Raw genomic sequence first — 6,644 nt, 5'->3', positions numbered from 1 at the left:
TCGCCAGCCCAGCATCGCCGGGTGGGGTCTCATCGGCCACAGGGCTGGCGTAGGAAGCAACCAAGGGCAAGGGGCAGGGAACCCCCCAGTGGGCTTGGCGCGTTTTGGGGAGAACTCCCCGACGAGCCGGTGGAGGGAACCACCTGCCACTATTAGGGCCCTGGGTTGGGGTCCGGTAGAGAGGGAGGGCCTGGACCTACCTACCCCATCCCCTCAGGGCACAGACTAGGCCTCAGGGCCTGCTTTGACTGCAGACTAGGCCTCAGGGCCAGCGATTGTGAAAAACATGGCCTCTGGGCCTGCTTTAATCTCGGGAAGGAGAGGGTATGGCGGGGGGAGCCCACCACAGAGGGCAAGGGAGAAGGAATGGGGCAAGAGGGCAGGGGACAGGTTTGGGGCAGGAGAGAGGGAACAAAGTTGGGAGCAGGAAGTTCCCTACACCAACCATGGAGGGAAGTCTCATCCAAGGTTCACCATGCTCCACATGGGCTGGTTCAGAGGGGAAGCTGCCTGGTCAGCTGGCTGTGGCATTCAGCCCGGAGGAGACTGAACCGCGCTCCAGCTTATTGGGCGGCTTTTCCTCTGCGCCTGCCCACGGAGCATGGTACACTCTAGTTGAGCACCATGGCCAGCTGGCATGGTGCTCAGCCAGGGTGCCCCACGCTCCACGTGGGCAGGTGCAGAGGAGAAGCCGCCTGATAAGCTGGAGCGCGGGGCAGCATCTTTCAGCTGAAAGCCAGAGACAGCTGGCCAGGGTGTTTCAGCTCTCCTGACCTCCCAGCTCCCACCATTCCACGCATCTACTCACCTGTGTTGTTACTAGGTGAGTAGCTGCTCCTCAAATGAGGAAATCAAATTTAAATATACTGCACAGGCACACAGTTCAGAGAGGGTGTCAGCCGACGGTCAGGGCAGTGAGTCCCTTATGACCGGCTGAAGTTCTTTTAAATTGTGCTTGGTTCTGTTACAGCAACTGAAGGAGTCAGGTTAAAGCTTAAACAGTTACTATTTTATTGTTACAGGGTAAACTTAGTTGTTAAATGCTACTGCTGTGTTACAGATAACACAGCCACTACAAAGGACAGGACAGAAATTACACTAAGAAGTCACTTACAGGTACCATGAAACCCTTTTGGTTCTCTGAGCTCTTATTAAATGCATGCAAAATAGACACATAGCAGGTATATATTCTCACCCCTGCATTCCAGACTTAGCGTGGCCAGCGTCTTTCTCTCAATCCCTCGGAAAGAAGTAGGGCGAGGTTGGGCGTCCCACAGACCTCGGGAGACAATCAATACCTGCCAGCAGGTATAGATGATTGGAGCTCAAATGGGGTGGGCTGCTGAACCTCTTTTATACCCCTTGGGTCATGTAGGCTTCTTCCTGGTTTTAAGTGGCCAATTAGGAAAAATGGCTTTGAATGCCAAGTTTCCCACGAAGGGTGCAAAGCATAATTTACACCTGGGAAAATGCAGACAATGGGCACCTCTGGTATGTGATGGGCGAAGATTCCTCTCCTGGGACAGTGCAGGCATGTCAATTACTGGTACTAGCCATCAGGGTGACGGGAGGCCCCGGGTCGTCAGCTAGCCCATTTACTGTCTGGTTTCTGTTTATGGTAGAGTCAGGGACAGGCAGCACACCTGCATTCCCAGGGCATCAAAGGCTGACTGCCTTTCTCTTGCTCTCTGGCGGGGGGGGGGGGAACAAGATGGGGTTTGTGTCTGGCTACATTCCACCCCCTTGACACGCCTCACTATGTCCCAGAACGCAAGATGGCGGTGATGCCAGCACCCTTTGCCCTCCTTGGAGGAAGCTAAAATCGCCCTATCAGCAGGGTCTGATCAGATAATTTGGATCAAGGGATTGATTAGGATCGCTTCCCAACGCCATATACCAGATTTGTGCAGAGGAGGTAGCAGTGTACACAAAATGCCTAACAATACATAGAAGCATGTAGTAAGCAATTACAATAAGTAAAATGGTTAATATAGTATTTACAATAGAGTGAAGGAATGGAGTTAACGAAAGTCCTAGGTGTTGGGCCAGCCAATCTAGTCATGAGGCTTTACATTTTTAGTTACAGCATGTCTTATCCCATACCGTTTGTTGCCACTTCCCTTGCCTTCTGCCCTTGACCTCCCCCCAGAGTTATTTAGAGGACGGCGGTAGTCGCTGTCATCGAACCATACTGGTCCCCATCGGAAGATGTCACTTTGTTTCACCAGTCATTTGGGCTGAGAGGGACAAACTCGATTCCCAGTCCAGCAGAGGAGTCAAGTAAGGTGTTCTGGTACAGCAGTAGCAGTTGGGATGAGGAAGAAGACCATGGCGAGTTGGAGTACCATGTCTTATTTCAATAGTCTGTAACTAACAGTAGTGGTTGCGAGCGCTACAACAGCAAGCGGTATATATATACAAAAAGTTCATGGTGGTTTCCCGGATTCACACCAGCATTGGGAGGGATCCATCCCACTGGAGCACTGTTCAGGGATATTGCCTCAGTTTCCTGTAATGAAACATAAGGTTTGCCGGTCTTGGATACAATCCAAGCCTCAGTAATGGTTATTGGTGTTAGCCCAGTATCTGCAGTGGTCCAGACTCCTTTCCCTTATAGGAGTGCAGTACATGGGTTTGTGTCCCCAAATTGGGGTGTTGGGACAAGGGCTATTAAGTGGCTTAGTCCCATGATCGTAGACAACCCTGTTGTCCATCGGGTTGGGTAAGCAAATCCAATTCTTGAAACAATTTCTACTCCAGTTAAAACATACTTCCACCCTTGCTTACTGGTGGGCGGTGGACCAATATAATCTACTTGCCAGGTTGCCCATAGTATTTTTCTATCTTTTAGCCTGGCAAATCATTGCCTTTCTGTTATATGTTTTCTGAGTTCAGCACATAGGGTGCAAGCTTGTACCAGAGCTCTGGCTTGTTTGTGGGTGATAGGCCATCCCCTGGCATGTGCCTGCCGCACCAGCTCTCTGTGTCCCCCAAGGTTTTATGTAGCCAAATGTACAGGCGTTCCCAATCCACCTGGGCAGCAAAAATTTGTACTGCTGCATCTGCTAGGTTATTTAGCTGTGCAGTCAGGGTGTTATTCTTTTGGTGAGCTGCCACATGACCTATGCTTAAGGCATGTGGGGTTGCATGCTGGTATATCCATTTCCAATATTCCAATCTCCAAACAGGCTTTTCTATTTCCCAGTTATTTATCCCCTGGGTGGCTCCAGCCCATATAGCACAGGAGTTAGTATAAGTCTGCTGAGACAGCAGCAGCCTTCTCTGTCCACTTTCCTTTGAAGCCAAAAGTGTTATCAAGTCAGCATTGAAAAAAAACAGTTAAGTTTCAAAGCTTGAATTTTTAAACTAATAATTTGGTTTCTAGAAAGTTAAATGTCCTTAAGAGTTGAATGCCCAACACAAACACTAACTAATTTGTGCCTTGTCTGTTTGCAATTTTAAGCAAGAGGACATTATCCAAAACAAAATAAAACTAGTTAATTTGAAACCCACAAAATAGAGTTACAATATATAGAGCTCATTCTTTATGCAGTTAACCAATTAAGTTTCAGTAGAATCCTTAATTTTCCTTTGCAGATTTGCTTACGTTTAAACCTTTTCTAGTATACCCAACCTCCTATTGGGACTAAAACAGCAATACCAATACCTCCTTTTTCTTTCTTTCTGGAGGGTTACAATTTGAACTTTCTGATCTCAGCTAGTTTGCTAATCAAACTTAGCTATTACCTGCAAAGCTTCTTTGTGCTGCCAGCTAGGGCATTTGCACCACAAAGGAAATCACAACCTGGTGTGGCTCCTGGAGCTTTCACAGCATTTTAGTCTGTTTGCAGTTTTTACTCATTCTATAGTTTACAGGAAAATGTGCAATCTTTGTTTACAACACTACTTAGCCACATTAAACTTTGCATATAGTGTAACTCTTTCTTTATGCTTACAGTTTTCCTGTACCTTCATTAAACAACTTGGACTAAAATGGTCTTACCAAACCAATTTGTTTTAAACCTACAAACAAGATTACTGGACCTTGAAAACTTCATATTATTTACACTATATATATATATATATCTACACACAGCTACACATACATTCTCTCTGAACCTTTCTTACACTATTTCTACATAGCTATACAACAATTACATTCCCTTTTTATTCATTGGGGTAGTTCAGTTCCAATAGAACCCCCACCCTTTAGAGTTCTTTTAGCAGTCTCTCTAATCAAATGTTCAGATTTGAGTCAAATTTGCCTGGGTTATTTACAGACATTCCTTTGGAAAAAGGGCCCATTTTTCCTTCAGAATGACCGTAAAGAAACCACAATTTTCTATCTACACCATTTTAGCATTTGCACAACTGCTCAATTCTCTCCATTCTCTGCAGAGTTTAAATTCTCTGTTTCTCTTTTCTTAAAACACTTTCTTATCTCTAAAATAAAAACTGGCCTTGTTTCAGATATTACTCTTGTAAGTATGCTTTAAGGATTTAGATTTCCAGTACTTACTGCCTTTTTCTCAGTTCTACCACAAGGCTTTCAATCTTATCTGTTACCTGCCTGCTTGTCTGGGCCTGATCCTGTTTTCCATTTCTGCCTGCTTGTCTGGGCCTGATCCTGTTTTCCTTGCTAAATGGAAAGTGGCTCCTTTCCACAGATTCAGGCTTTGTCCCATTCTTTAGCTTGCAGGCAGTTCTATACTTACAGAGGTGCACCCACAACTCCTCAGGATTTCCCCAATCCTTTTCTAACATTTCTCTATCCCATTTTGGGTTGCCCCAACCTTCCTGGGCAAACCCTTTCTCTATACCACTAAAATCCATGTTTATCATGACAGGCTTCATGTTGCTGTATGTGAACCAGTAGCACAATCCTGCCGACTACGCCAATTCTGTCAGCCAACGGTCAGGGCAGTAAGTCCCTTATGACCGGCTGAAGTTCTTTTAAATTGTGCTTGGTTCTGTTACAGCAACTGAAGGAGTCAGGTTAAAGCTTAAACAGTTACTATTTTATTGTTACAGGGTAAACTTAGTTGTTAAATGCTACTGCTGTGTTACAGATAACACAGCCACTACAAAGGACAGGACAGAAATTACACTAAGAAGTCACTTACAGGTACCATGAAACCCTTTTGGTTCTCTGAGCTCTTATTAAATGCATGCAAAATAGACACATAGCAGGTATATACAGGCAGTCCCCGGGTTACGTACAAGATAGGGACTGTAGGTTTGTTCTTAAGTTGAATTTGTATGTAAGTCGGAACTGGTACATATTGTAGGGGAAACTCTAGCCAAACATTTTTTTTTAGTTTTGGATAGCATAGGGAAAGGTTAACTCCCCTCTAATGTTTGTTTTGCTGTCTGTTCCCCTGTTCAGAAGATTTCACATCTATTTCTGTCCCTGTGACAAACTCAGGACTAAAGGAGTAACTCATCAAATACCAAACAGCTCTGCACAATGCTTTGAGCTAATAGCTTTATTTCCACACACCACCTAGGGTTCTAGGAGGATGGTCCTTTTTTTGCTAACACAATGAGGCCAGCACTTTGTTTGTTTTGGTGGAGTCTTTGTTTGCCCAGGGAGCCCAGCATGTATAGGGGGAGGAGGGGCGGAGAGGCTGCTTTTGTCTGCTGTTCCGCAGCCTGTTGCTCAGGGGAGGGGGCAGCCTGTTGCTGGCAGGGGGGGAGGCTGCGAGGCCGCGGGGGGGAGGGAGGCAGCGGGCGTGGGGGGGCACTTTTCCTCTGCCCGGCAGCTCTGCGGGATCCCTGTCCCTGTGGCCAGCTGCTGCAGGCAGAGGCCAGTTGGAGCCGGCAGGCCGGAGGAGCCGGCCAAAGAGGAGGAGGAGGTGGATTCTAGGACCCAGGTGAGCGAGCCCCGGGGACGCTGCTGCGCTCCGGGAGCCCGGCATGTATAGAGGGGAGGAGGGGCAGAGAGGCTGCTTTTGTCTGTTCGGCAGCCTGTTGCTCAGGGGAGGGGGCAGCCTGTTGCTGGCGGGGGGGCAGCGGGCGTGGGGAGGCACTTTTCCTCTGCTCTGCAGCTCTGCGGAACCCCAGTCGGAGCCAGCCCGAGGAGGATCCTAGGACCCAGGTGAGCGAGCCCCGGGAATGCTGCTGCGCATGTGCGGGAGTTGCCTCACCCCGTTCATATCTAGGGATCCGACGTAAGTCGGATCCACGTAAGTCGGGGACTGCCTGTATTCTCACCCCTGCGTTCCAGACTTAGCGTGGCCAGTGTCTTTCTCTCAATCCCTTGGGAAGAAGTAGGGCGAGGTTGGGCGTCCCACAGACCTTGGGAGACAATCAATACCTGCCAGCAGGTATAGATGATTGGAGCTCAAATGGGGTGGGCTGCTGAACCTCTTTTATACCCCTTGGGTCATGTAGGCTTCTTCCTGGTTTTAAGTGACCAATTAGGAAAAATGGCTTTGAATGCCAAGTTTCCCACGAAGGGTGCAAAGCATAATTTACACCTGGGAAAATGCAGACAATAGGCACCTCTGGTATGTGATGGGCGAAGATTCCTCTCCTGGGACAGTGCAGGCGTGTCAATTACTGGTACTAGCCATGAGGGCGACGGGAGGCCCCGGGTCGTCAGCTAGCCCATTTACTGTCTGGTTTCTGTTTATGGTGGAGTC

Source organism: Pelodiscus sinensis, chromosome 2 (assembly GCF_049634645.1).
Source record: "Pelodiscus sinensis isolate JC-2024 chromosome 2, ASM4963464v1, whole genome shotgun sequence".
NCBI classification, from domain to species: Eukaryota; Metazoa; Chordata; order Testudines; family Trionychidae; genus Pelodiscus; species Pelodiscus sinensis.
The sequence above is the reverse complement of the archived record's forward strand: the minus strand, read 5'-3'. Positions refer to the sequence as shown.